Genomic DNA, 14,406 nt, shown 5'->3' on the forward strand with positions numbered 1-14,406 from the left:
ACTAGACTAATGCACAAGACATGCATCTGGTTTCACAGTTCCTGTGAGACGTTTTTGCACTTGAACCATGTCTCGCACAAAAATAAGCAACATATTTGGTATGCGAAAAGCATAAAACATGAGAGTACCTGGTAGCCCAATTAGAAGTAGCATCTATGCATTATTATACTCACGTAATGAAACTTCCACACAGACCGAGTTACAAATAAAGAGATGCCAGAGCCAGCCAATAGGGCAATATGTTTATGAGAACCAGGGTTCCTTGCTTAGTATCAACACTTAAAACTGTATGCTTCCTATTGGCTTTTGAATTGTTTTATACCTTTTCAATTTCTGTTTTTTTGTTTTGTTTTGACTTATTGTTAGTAATTATTTCATTACGCTACTATGTATAAGCAAAGGCTTTGGAATTCCTGTCTGGAAAGTTTGATAATCTTGACTAATTCAACTTATCTCTCAAACAGATTTATCAAAAAGCCACCACAAGTGACCCTGTGTTGCCAGTGCTTGATTTGTAAAAGAAAGAGTGACAATGTCCGAAGCTCTGCTCTGAAGTCAGTGGTTGGTGCAATTAAACGTCGGTTTGCTGAATACCAAGGCTGGTAGACTTAAATCCACTATCATACACTCTCTGTCCCTTTTTTCTTGATATTGCAGTTTCCTGCTTTCTCCTTTTGTGATGGTTTTGCCGTCTTTCTCTTCCTCTGACTTTTCGATCTGTATATCTTTCTCTCTCGCATTCGGTAAACATTTGATGCGGGAAATAAGTACTGGTCCCCAAAAACGGGTGCCGGTGGCCCCCCACCGAGAACCACCTGCTCAAATTAAGCACTGTGCGTTGCGTGACAGGGAGAAAGATAAATGCACCATACCTACTAAAATATGACGCGTTCCTACTCTCTCCCTGTACTGGCGCACTAAGTGCTACCTTGTGCCAACACAGGCACTCTTGCGCCAGGCAGGGTTGTTTATTGTGCAGGAAGTAACACCTTCCTGCACAAAAACAAAAACAATCCTGTGAGGTATTTTCCACTTTCTACAAATGCAGAATGCAGAACACATAGAAAGAGGAAATAACAAGGAGGAATAAAGATATTTCCCTCGATTCACCTATGTTGGGAAAGTATAACATTTTGACACAATCCCAGGTTTACTCACCTTAGTACATCTGGGATTGCGTCAAAATCCATTAGTGGATGCATGGAAACACCCATGCTCCAACCATGGAACGCCTTCCCAGCACAGCGTAATGCAATGCAGGGATTTGCGATATCTTGAATTATTCTGAATTTACTAAGCCGCGCAAGGTAGGGTGACCAGACAACCCGTATTTCCCCGGACAGTCCTGTTTTTTTGTGGAGTGCCCTGGTGTCCAAAAAGTTTTTAAAAAATGTGAAACAACTTACTGGTTTGGGGGCAAGGGACAGGTAAGCGTACACATTACATTTCAAATAGAGTGCAGGCGGACATTCCCTCTGGCCCTCTCTTGTTAAATCATCTTGGGGACAAAAAAAAGTATATTTTTATATGTATTAAAGACTCCCCTGCTGTGCTGTAGTTGCTTACTGAAACAGCACAACATGATGTAAAGAGGGGCTAAGTAGCAACAAGAAGACATTCAGGTGACGCCCAAGCTCGTGAGCTTTCCCTTAACTTTATCACAAGGCTCGTGAGCTTTCCCTTAACTTTATCACAAGTGGGAAAGGAGAGGGGCTTTTTAATGAAACACTGCACTATGTTCATGTAAATTGTCGAAAGTTGGCACATCTGTAATGCTAAGTCACATTTCAAAAAGAGGCCCCCTTACATTTTATTTTCCAGCCCATACTGTAGCAAAGGCAAATATATTTTTGTGGATCGTTGTGCATCTCTTTACGTTCTATGTAGGCACATGTATAATCTTATCAAGTCTTGGTTTTATCATTTGTTTTTGGCACTTTCAGCTCTGTTTTTCCTTTTATGGATGCAGAACTACATGTCCCAGAATGCAAACAGGCTGAATGAGCTACCCATGAGTTAACTTGATGTCTCTGTAATGTTTTCCCATGGCTAAATAAAGCCTAATGAAATGCGCAATCTCGAAAACGCAGATTTTGTTTGTCTAATATGTAGTCTGTCTCGTAGGTTTGTTGGATGTGTCAGTGTAAACCTTCTATGGCAGTTAAGCGTAGTCATTACAGTTAGTGTTTCCTGGATTTGCTGGGGCAGTCCTGTTTTCTTGCAAAATTTCTCAACAAATGTCAGCATATCCTTGTTTTCAGAGAGGGTACAGAGGGAGGGAAGTTTTCATGTATTTTGGTGCAAAATTATTTATTAGCCCTTATCTGAAAAAATGTAGTTACCACAGCTAATACTGTGAACAAAACTTGTATTTGATTCACTATAGTGCCATATTGTCTGTCTACCATATGTTGGTCAGTGTTGTCAATTACGTTGTTCTACTCCCCTCAATCAATGCAAAATGATAGTGCTACGTCTATGTTTGTGGACTGTCCTGGTTTTTTGTTTACAACATCTGGTCACCCAATGCAAGGTGGCTTTGCGTGGCTTAGTACACTAAAGAGCTTGCACAACCTTGTGTCACCATGTGTGGCACAAGAGCAACGCAAGCCCTTTGTAAAGCTAGGCCTGAGTGTCCTAACGGACTGGTGCCCTTGAGGGTCCAATAGATTGCTCAGGGCTTTTTGCATGCTGAGGCGTAGACTGATTTCCTTTTTGAATGAGTGTTGTCATATTAAGTTATATTAGGGCTATTATTTATAAAGTAGCCTGGTTAATTGCACATCTTGGCATAATCAATTTATGTATTACTGTGTCGAACCTCACCAATACTTTGCACCCAAAATTACACAGAACCTTGGGGCATATGTACAAGCCCCTATCGCCACCACAACTTCACTTTTACCGGAGTTGTGGTGGCGATAGGGGCTGCGCCTTATGTACAAGGCAGTGTTAAGCCACTTAACGTGGCTTCACGCTGCCTTGTACATAAGGCGCCCTTTCACGCTATGCTTAGCGTGAAAGGGGTGGGCAGTGGGTGTTGCAGTGGGCGTTCCACTGCACACAGATTAATTTTGGCGCTGCCCCCTATGTACAAGGGTGGCGTACACAGGATGCAGCGCCAAAATTAAGACCAGGTAAATCCTGGTCTTAAGTTGGCGAAACAAGGAGAAATACATTATTTCTCCTTGTTTTTGCTTTTTTCCATGTGTCCTGCCTTGTAAATATGGTGCAGCCTTGCATTTCAGAAGTGGCGGAGAGAGGCGTTAAGCCTGGAAGGCAACGCCTCTCTCTGCCACTTTCTTGTACATATCCCCCCTTGTCTCTAAATCCAGTTACACTACTTTACTAATTTCTTCGCAGATCTCTGTAAACCTCTGAGTGTAGGAGATTGAGTTGGTATTTTCAAGTATTATTTATGAAGCAATTTTACGAGCAAAGAGAGCACAAGAAGCCATGGATCGGGAGTCATATGGGAGACAGTTAGCACTGGATTGCGAATGACACCCTAAAGGTGATTTATGGAAAGCTCCATAATTCACACTGTTCACCCTTTGAAATTACATCTGTAACGCTACCCAACATATATAATTCCTCTGACTTAACAAGAGCACGTCACATATTGCTGCTCAGGTCAGCAACTGTTCTTAACTAATGAATAGGATTTACAACATTGCCTGAGTACTCACTCAAATCTTTTTGGCAGCACTGAAATAGCAACACAGTTTTAGTTAGGAAAGCTGAAATGTCTAGTAGAAGCAAAAGTTATTCAAGCTGAATCAGTTTCTAAACATGTTGAAGTCATCAGTAAAGTGAATCCCAGCTCTCGCTCTTTTAAGAGTTCTGGTAAAGTTGATCACAACCAGCTGGATAAAAGTAGAGATAAATCCAAGACTCGCTCTAAAGAAACCTTAAAATGTTTTAGGTGTGATAGCCCTTCTCACCTTGCCAACAATAAGTTTTGTCCGGCCTTAAAACAAAAGTGTTCACTTTGTGGTCTAATGGGTCATTTTGCAAAAGTATGCAAAAAGAAAACTAAACAAAAAGTTAAATGTGTTGAGGATTGTGATTACAGCGATGATGATGCTAATTCTTCTTCCTATGCTGATGAAAAATGTGTTCTTAATATTAAGGATAAGGTTGCTGAGAATATCTACTTGTTTCCAACAAGAAAAAATCTCTGTGTGATATGACGATTTGTGGGGTGGATATTCAGATTTATGCTGATTCAGGGTCTCCCTATTCCATTATTACTGAAAATGTTTGGAATTCCTTGTTTTCCTCCAAGCTCGGTTCAGATCTGGAAGAAACTGATATTTCTCCAGAAGGGTATTCTGGGGAAGGAGTTGATTTATTGGGATTCTGAAATTTAGTTTTCAGGTTCAAGAACCATGAGAGTCTTGGCAAGTAGTATGTCTCTAAAAAAGGTCCTTCTCTTTTAGGTTGGTTGGACCAGGATCAACTTGGCGTTTTGTTAGATCCTAATAGCCCTGAACCTGTAATGGTCCTAGCTGAGGGTGAGGTTTCTGGAAAAAACATGCTCGAGAAGTTTCCCAATGTCTTTAATGAGAAAATTGGCAAGTTAACTGGATTTGATCATAAAATTGTCCTCAAGAAGGATGCTTGTGCCAAAATCTTCAAAGCCAGAAACATTCCCATTACTGTCAGGAAGGAGGTGGAAAAAGAATTGAACCGTTTGGTGCCTGAGGATATCATGGAAAAAATGGAATTGTCAGAGTGGGTTTCTCCTGTTGTTATTGCCAGGTGTTCCAATGGCAATATTCATTTATGTATAGACTTAAGATATCTTGACAACAATATCCTTGTTGACCAGTTTCCATTGCCACGGATCTCTGAGATGCTTTCTTCTGTTAAAGGTGCAAAAACAATTTTGTCCATTGATCTTTCGGCAGCGTACCACCAAATTGTTTTACATGATAACTGCAAAATGTTAACTGCTTTTATTACTCCTGTGGGATGCTATCAGTACAAAAGAATCCCTTTTGGACTTGCGTTCGCTGCAGCTGTTTTCCAGCGGCTTATGCATTCTTTATTGGAGCAGCTGGACAATGTTCAATGCTTTCAAGATGACATTCTTTTGTACGGAAAGGATAAAGCTGTACATGACTCCATTCTCAACAAGGTTTTAGAAATGTTATAATCTAGGGACCTTACTGTGAAATTTTCAAAATGTAAGTTTGCTGAAAGCTCTGTAAAATATTTTGGTCATGTTTTGTACTCTGATTGTGTCAAGCCCAAACCTGAGTTGGTCGAGGCCATACTCTCTGCCCCTTCTCCCACAAGCAAAGATGATGTTCGATCATTTCTTGGTCTTACTGAATTTTATGCTAAGTATATTAAAAACTTTTCTTGCAGTGTGTACCAAATCATACAACTTTTAAAGAATAAGTCAAAATTCTTTTGGTGTTCTGGTTGTGAGAAAGAGTTCAAGGATGTCAAATTTGCTATTGCAGAAGCCACTACTCTATCTGGTTTTGATCCTAATCTCCTTAGTGTGCTCACTACTGATGCCAGTTCTAAGGGTTTATGTGTTGTTTTATCCCAGAAGCAAGATGGTGGTGGTGAGGCCATCATTGCCTATGCCGTTGTATGGGCATTGGAGAATTTCAGAGCTTTCATCTGGGGTAAACAATGTCATATCAGAAGTGACCACAAACCTTTAGTCAATCTTCTTACCACTGATGGCATGATCAAAGCTTCTGCACACATTACCAAAATGTCTATGAGACCTCAAGATTTTGTTTATAGGATCTTTTATGTTCCTGGCAAAGACAATGTCTCTGCTGATTTTTTGTCTAGGATGCCGTTGAAAATTTAAGATAGTGTTTCCAATACTTGGGATGATTTCCATATTGCTTTGTTTCATGATGAAGGCATTCCTTTTATCCATAAGCAGGTTTGGTTGGAGTCAAGACTAAACAGTCTGTCAAGAATGGTTTCTGGTGGCCTAGTTTAGATATTTTTGTGGAATGTATTGTCAGAAATTGTGTGATTTGTGCCAATGCCGACAAATTCCTTAAAACTTTACGACCTAACATGAGTACCCCTTGCATTCCCAATGGTCCTTGGGAAACTATTGCTGCTGATATTATGGGCCCTATTGGCAATGAGTCTACGTATGTTATTTCTACTATTGATGTGTGTTCCCTGTGGCCTATTGTCAAGATTATTGACAAGGTTGACACTGATGCTGTCTTGTCCTTTTTGGACACTATTTTCACTGAGGAGGGTCTACCCCCTCAGATCATCACTGATAATGGTGTACAGTTTGTTTCTCGCAGGGCTCAAATTTGTTTCAAAAGGATAGGCCTCAAACATCGCACCACTTCTCTTTACAACCCCAGTCGGGAATGGCATGATCAAGCATTTCAATAGGGTGCTCAAGAGTGCTATCCAATCTGCTGGTACTGAAGATGCTAAGCGGGAATTATGCATTTTCAAAACTGTTTGGTCTTATCGCACCACTATCAATGACATGACTGGTTATACCCCTTTCAAAATTATGTGAGGTAGGGTTGCCAGAACTAAAATCAATCCTGTATGGCTGGTTCAGAGCACAGTCTCCAATTTAGATTTGGGGGTTGTTTGGCAAAAAATCAAGGCCACTCGTGACATGTACAAAAGTTTGTTTGACTGCAAAATAGGTTCTAAGGTTAACACCAATGTTGATATTGGCATGCTTGTCAAGGTTAAGAAACCTTGGAAGGTTAAGAAAGGTGTTAGTCAGTTCCTAGGTCCTTTTGAGGTCACTAAAGTTTTGAAAAATTCTGTCAAGTTAAGTGATGGTGAAGTTTGGAATCTCAAGCGTTTTTCTATTCTCAAAGGTGACAAGAATGTTCATATTAATTCTACCTCTTGTGTAAAGGGCGATTGTTTGGATGATGTGGATTGTTCTTGTGGAGATTTGCTAATAAGTTCAACAAAAGAGATGCACACCTAGTGCATCTCCTTTCTTGAACTCATTAGCATGATTTTCGTTCGTCTCACATTGAGATTGCACCCAAAATGACTACAGTGAACAGAAGAGGACGAAAGGAACATGACATTAAAACATGATTAAAGTAACGTTATAAATGGCGAAAAGAACAGGACCTGGGTTCTCTCCCATGTTGAATTATCAGAAAGAGAGAAGCACCGCATGTAATAAAACATACCAAGAATCTCTTTTGAAAAAAGGACACTTTTATATAAAGGTTACAAACAGACTTATCCATAAGGAAACGCAAGCATATTAACGCAGGCACTTTATACTAAAAAAGAATGTGGAGGAATTTTTATGATATTCTGGGAGTTGTAGTGTCACTGTGTGTAAGTGATTGACGAACTAGAATTTGACTAGTCCTTTGTTAATGTTTATGTATAGCTTTGGAGGCACACACGTGCAATGAATTACCTTCTGACGCCGCTGAATATGGGCGGGAATACATAAGAAAAGGCTTTTGCAGTAAGAAAATTTCACTCGCATCTGAAGCGTTTTTATACGCTGTGAAGGAACGAAGGAATATTTTATCCTAAATAACATGGGGACCCACCAGTCATGGTAAGCGCACATTAGCATATGTTTGTATATATGCCAGTTATAAAGAGTGTAGCGATGTGTAGCACACAGTGGGGTAGAATTACTGGGATATAAAGTGCTGAATATAAATGGCGAGACCAAGGAGGGAATGTTTCTGAACATGGGTTAAATCACTGTGTAAATGGTTTGTGATTCCGGTTTTAGTTGTATAAACTGATGATTTTTGTTTCTTTAAATGCATTAAAGTGCTTAACACAGTTGAATATGTCAGCTAAAAATTTGTTTCTGTATTTGTAGATGCCCCTGAAGAAGGGAATTTACTTCCCGAAATGCATTGGGTTGTTTTAATAAACGTCATGGCATGTGGAACCCAATTTGGACTCTTGAACTTTTGTGAAATATTTACGTCTACCAAAAGATTCAGTAAAACGAATTGACCACAAAATAAGAGTAAAGGATTAAAACGGGTTAAACAATGAAGAACAAGCAAGAGAAAAGCAGAAAATCAATTGATTCATTTGATTCAAACCCAGAAATGTGGCAGTGCAGCCTGCCGGAATCGGAAAAGGGGTTCCTTGTGGAAATGTGTGGAGATTTGGACATTGCTGGTGAGAATTATTTTGTCAATTCTCCGCCTGTTGAAGCCTCATCTTGCAGCATTGCTTCTGCTGAGGTAATCCATGATGTGCTGTTTGCTTTGGGGAAAAGAATCAAAAGGAAACCTGTATGGATCTCTGATTATACGTCTTGATTGTTTTGGTTCTTCCTCTTTATTACTGTTCATTTACTTGTTTTTTTGTATTTTGGGGGTAAGGTGTGTGGTGTTGGGGGTTACTGTATTGCGTGGCTCGTGCAGCTGTCAAGTGTGCATTCTGCATTCTTGTTTAGACTGAGGTCCTGCTCCTTGACAGTTGCTCCTTCGACCCACATCTGGATGGTTGTCTTTCCTGTGGGTGGAGTATTTTGTATCAATAAAGCACCTACTACTACTCACTGGTGTCCAGCGTACTTTACAGGCCCTGCTCCAACGTGCCAAGGGCTGCCAGCCCTGCTGCGAACAGCCAGGCCACGGGCCCAACCAACCACAGACAGCCATTCCCTCTTGCCAACAGCCTTCAGCAACACATCTGGCCATGACACAGAGACCATACTTTTACACGTTCAAAGAACAAACACTATTATAAAGGTCTGTCCTTCAAAAATATAAAAAGCCTTACAGGCCACAGAGGCAGAAAGCGCTTCAGCCAAACAACGAAGCTGACCAGTTGCTAACTCAAAATATGGCGCGTTGACGGAGGCGGCGCCACCACCCCACAGTTGTTTGGCACAGCTGGTCTGCAAACCCTAATTGATGGCCTGTATCTATCGCCTGCGGTAGACTTTATCCTGCTGTATTGTGTCCACTGTATGCGTGGCGCATGTAGTGTGTTTGTGCAGTCCCTCTTTAAGTGACCACTGACATACATGTCGATAAAACGGAGTACAAACGAGAACAATTACGAGAAAAGCCAATGGTAATAGAAGGACAAGAAATCACTATACTGTACTCAAGTAGCGTGTCCCCAAGGGAAAAAAGAGCCACAAAATGTTTTTCCACTGTTACAAAAAAGAAGATGAGAAGAAAAAAAATCTGTCAGAACAAAATTGCGCAGAAATATTTGAAAGGGTAAAAAAGGGAAAGCGCGTCCGCTTACAGCTCTCATGGGCTGGGTTTTCTGAAGGCAAATAACAACAGATTGGAGACATAACGATGTTCGCTTGTCAGCCCCATAGATCACTGGGAATTTCCTTTTAGTTAAAAATAGCAAAACAAAAGGCGCGCGGGCCGCTGTCGCTTCTGAAACGTCTTCGCCCTGCGCGGCTCGGCACGTAATTACTTTCCACTGCGGGCTCCGAAAGTCACTGAGCAGCTAATAAAGCGCGGCGGATTCAGGACTATTTTGCGGCCGTAAAGAAAGCTTTTTTCTTATTGGAAGGGATATCGCTCACCCCGGGCTCCGGGCTTTTGTTACATCAATTTGAGGGGCTCATAATCGGTGCTTTATGAATGTTCAACCAGCGCGTGGCGTTTCCCGCTCGACTGCGCGCGCGCCCCCGGTACCGCAGCCCCTGTTGTCAGCGCTGAGTAAACAGCCTGTGACACGTTTTCAATATGATTACATTAGAACAAGTGGGTCGTGATTGATAACCTAATATTCGAGCCATGCAAATCATCAATCATGAGAAGTATATTAATTATTCAATGTAATAGTCTAATGCAGGAATCAATGTTGGGAGTGCAGGGGAGACATGCAGCGCTCCCAGCAGAGCGCGCAGCAGATGATAAAAAAAATGGAAATGCTGAGTAATCTCAAGCCATTGTCATCTGACTAATAAAATCCATTTATTTAGCTGTCAGAAACCCCACGCAATTATTCAGCGGCCGAGTAATGAAACATACTTTTATTTTTTGTCCTCCTTCGGGAGGAAGGGAAGTCTGTTGCTTTCAAACAGTGACTGAATTTAACAGAGAAATAAATATGTGACAATTATGGAAACAAATTAGATGCGTGTTTTGAAGGTCAACGTGGCGGGAACTCTGAATTATGTGGAAGCTGTGACTGTTTTCTTTGCCCACTATTGTAATAATACGTTTTTTTTATTTTGAATAGTGCTTGATACCTTTCTTTGGCACATCATGGTACTTTAAATGACAAATGTTACTTTTGCCCTTTGTGTTGGTACTCAGACAGACAAACAAAACCTTATTGTCCCATTTTTGGGACAACAAAACTTTGTTAAAACTTCTCTCCCTCATACAAATTGGTAATCTTTTTAAAAATTATAACAGTTTTTGCCTCTTGGTAATAAGTTCCAATCTTACATTATTCCATAAATTGCTGAAAAAGTCACAAGATATAAGAATATCTCATACAGCTACTTAATACGTCTCATGAGCAACGGGAAAGGCAATAGATCACGAATCAATCAGAAATCATTAAAACTTTAAGAAACCGCAAAAAAAATATATATATTAAATCAAGATATCTCATTTTTTGGATTATATAAAAGTGAACGTGTTTTATCAATAGATGAATAAATAACGGTTTCATCAATCTTATAGGTGAACTGCGCAATACAAGACATACAAAAACGACTTTTACGTAACTAAAACTGGAAAAAAAACGGATTACAGGTCGGAGATCAGTGTACCAGTGGCACGCCTGGGGGGGGGGGGGGGGGGGGGGGAGGGGGGGAGGGCAGGGAGGGGGCGTTGTGTTAAATAAGGGATTTCACTCTAGATTAAGAAAAAGCACAGGAGATCCGAATTGTCTAATAGAAGAGGTTAATGACAACCACACCAAGACTAGGTGCATTGTGAACCTGACCAAGGAACCTGTGTTATATTGATGTCAGTTGAAAGTGCATTGTAAAACCAATAAAGCTTGTTTAAAAAAAATAAAAAGACATACAAAAACGAAATGGTCAATATCTTGAATTCTATTTAAACATAATTTACAGATTCGCTCATTTTTAACAATTCCCTCCCAAGCTCCCGTGATAACATTTGCATTGTATTAGTACTCAATTTATCGACCTGAGAAGAATGTGAGGCTGACTTTGCCCTACAGATTTTGCCAGCAGTCATCTGCACAGTACAGACAGATATTAGCAGTGAGGAACACATTTATAAATGATCATTTTAGACTTACAGCTGCCAAGCCTGTAAAATCTATGCTTGCGTAATTTATGCCACATTTGCCACAACTCAAGAACTATACAAAAATAAATAGGGATGTGTAACCTACCTGGGTGTATCATAAGATTTTGCTTAAGCTTCACTTGTGGTCAACTCTAGGGTGTGACAAAGAAGTGGTGAGGGAAGTCCCATATGCATGTGCAGCGTACCCACTCCGGTGTAACATTTCAGAATTTACAAACATCTTAAGTTCATTCCTCTTACTTATTTGCACATTTATGGTACAACTGGAAGGGCCAGCGGACGTAGCTGAAGTAAGTGTGGGGAAAAGCAGCAACCATAGCGGGAGCAGGAGAAAGGCCAAGTTAGGGGAAAATTATTTTAAGGAAGATAAGAAAGTTTCCTAAAGTCAGTTTTAAATCTTTCAAATTTCTTGTCCCAATACTTGTGTATTTTACTCACTAAATAAAATGCACAAATGTAGACCAAGGAAAACAGACTTTAGCTTTGTCTTGTGGCAAATCCAATATACGTACTTATGGGGCTGAATCTGACTTTGGTGGAGAGAGGGGAAAACATCGGGATGATGGAGGACATTGCCAACGCCATCCAGAGGGACCTACATCTGCCAAATCTAGTCATCCTCCAGCCCAATGGACAACTCTACGCATTGAGAGGAAATGCCAGTCAATGTTGTAAAGGTTTGATGGACTGCTTTGTCAAACATGACGGCCGCCCGTCAAACTTTAACAAGGTTTTTTTGTTTTTCAGAAACATAAGACCATTTTGAGAAATGAAAAACTAATGATCCTGACTCAACCTTGGGAGCTTTCTCCCATGGTGTGGAGGTAAATATTATATGTTTTTACTGTCACTCGATGGACTGCAAGTTGTGAGAGGCGTAACTTATACTTATTTCAGTAAATAGACTGATTTAGAGTTTCGTGGATGGGTTACTCCATCACAAATGTGAAGGATATCCCGTCTGCCTTATTACAAGTGCATTATATCCTATGGCCCTTGTAATAAGACAGACAGGATACCCGTCACATTTGTGACGGAGTATTAGTCCACCAAACTCTGAATCAGGCCCTTAGCTAGCAGCTATCCTATCAGCATAACATGTGGATGGATGGCAGATTATAGATAACACATATCATCTGACCTAGATATTGTGGCCTAAATATCTTTTGCCAAAATATTGTTGAATTGGGTGTAGATTTTCTATTACTGACTCCAATGTGAAAATAGTTTTTGTACTCCATTCTTCAAACAAGTGGAACCAAGAGTATTTTTATCCAGGTCCTGCACATGTACTCCCAAGCGTAAACTGATATAACAAACTAGTGTGCAGTTCCTAAGTGTGGGTGAGAGTGTTCAGGTCTGTGATAAAGTGCCGTCACACACCCCAAGGAATGTCATGCTTCATCATTGGGCCTGCTCCTCGTCGGGCAGGCGCGGCAATGCCCGATGGGCACCGTGAAGGGGCTCTTTAGCGGAGAACATTTTTTGATGAAGCTGTAAGGTGCATGCAGGTGTGTGGAGTAGGTAGTGTAGTGAGTGTAAGGTGATTTGTTAAAATAGGTCTAGGGCAGTCCTATAGTATACATTTTAATCCAGGGATGCACCTACCTAACTAAAAACAGGCAGCCCTATCTGGATGCAATGGTCCTAAAGGGCATGTGTGTTGTGGGAGGAAATATTTTTGTAAACATTAGGGCACAATATTTTTGTCAGATGGCATTTAGGTTTCAATATTTTGGTACCATGCAAGATAGGTCATATAGGTCATTGATGCTCTTTTAATACCTCGATGAATCACTTTACTCGTTGATTCATGATGATTATTTGTCATTCCGCATTTGTATCAAACATAAAATCCTTTTCTCATTTAAGTATTATAGCAAGCAGTGTAGTGGAAATACAGATGGGTGCAAATCGACAAGTCCTAAGGTCAAATTCTTTCTTTCTCACTTAAAGGTAAAAGGATCTCTGTTTTATATCATTATAATTTCTGCTTAGGAAGACAGTGGCACCACATTTTGTTCTTTTAGTCTGCAATGTGACAAAAGTCACAAAGGTATACCCCCAGGCGTGCAGAGTGATTTCACTCATTGCGGCCATGGCGGAAATGGCAAGGCTGGCATCCCTACCTGGAAATGATTTGGGTGAAGAATTTACTTTCACTGTAGCCAGCTGGTCTAAGAGCCAAATATCGAAGTCCCACAATACAGGTAGGATGACTTGCTGAACCCCAAAAGAGAGAGACAGTTCTTTCCCTTATGATACTACCCAGATCTGCTAATGACCAGTGGCGGCCGGCACAGCTCGCGGGTGGCGGTGCGGGTGAGCGGTGGTGGGAGAGGGGGGCTCTGGATGCATTGTAAAAAAATGTTAAAAAAATAACACTTACCTTGCCGCCGGGTCCTGCTCTCCTGCGTCCAACTCCAGGAACAGGAAGCAGGCAGCCAGGTTCCCTCCCCTAAGCCAATCACAACGCTGCAATGTGATTGGTCTGAGCACCATGACATGGTGCTCAGCCAGGGACTGGAGGAGTGGGCATGTTCTCCATGCAGGCTGTAATGCAGCCTTCATGGAGAACAGGGAAGTGTGCATGACTGTTTTGGGCAGCCCGAGAGGACCTACCAAACAGTCACTGCACATTTAGAAATGGGCAAATCACTCCTCCCCTGCTCTGCAGCCTCGCCAGCCCCTCACACAAAGCTGCTGCAGCAGGAGGACAAAATAAAATGATAATATAATTCCGTTATCATCATTTTATTTTTTCCTTTTTTAACTGCTGAAGAGTAGTGTGACGACACTCTGCCTTAGCGGAAGAGCCGCCACTGCTAATGACAAGGCCATTACTTTTCATGGTTTCAAAACTTAAAGAAATCTGAGCAATCAGGCATTTCAGTAGTTTTTGCAAGGACCAGGTCAAAACATTTAATGCAAGCCACACATCGCACGAGTGCATGCTTTTTAAGGGGAAATAGCCTTTACAACAAGGTTTTTACCAGGTTGTGCCTTTACCACGCATTTTTTAGCACGCATGTATTTTATCATGTATATGCCTATACCACACATTTAGGTAAGTTGGGTCTCTCCTCACAAATACATTGTTTTTATATATGTAAACAATACATGGTAATGCCATAATTTGTAAAAGTATATGTTTTGTAAAACA

This window comes from Triturus cristatus, chromosome 8, assembly GCF_964204655.1.
Source record: "Triturus cristatus chromosome 8, aTriCri1.1, whole genome shotgun sequence".
NCBI lineage: Eukaryota > Metazoa > Chordata > Amphibia > Caudata > Salamandridae > Triturus > Triturus cristatus.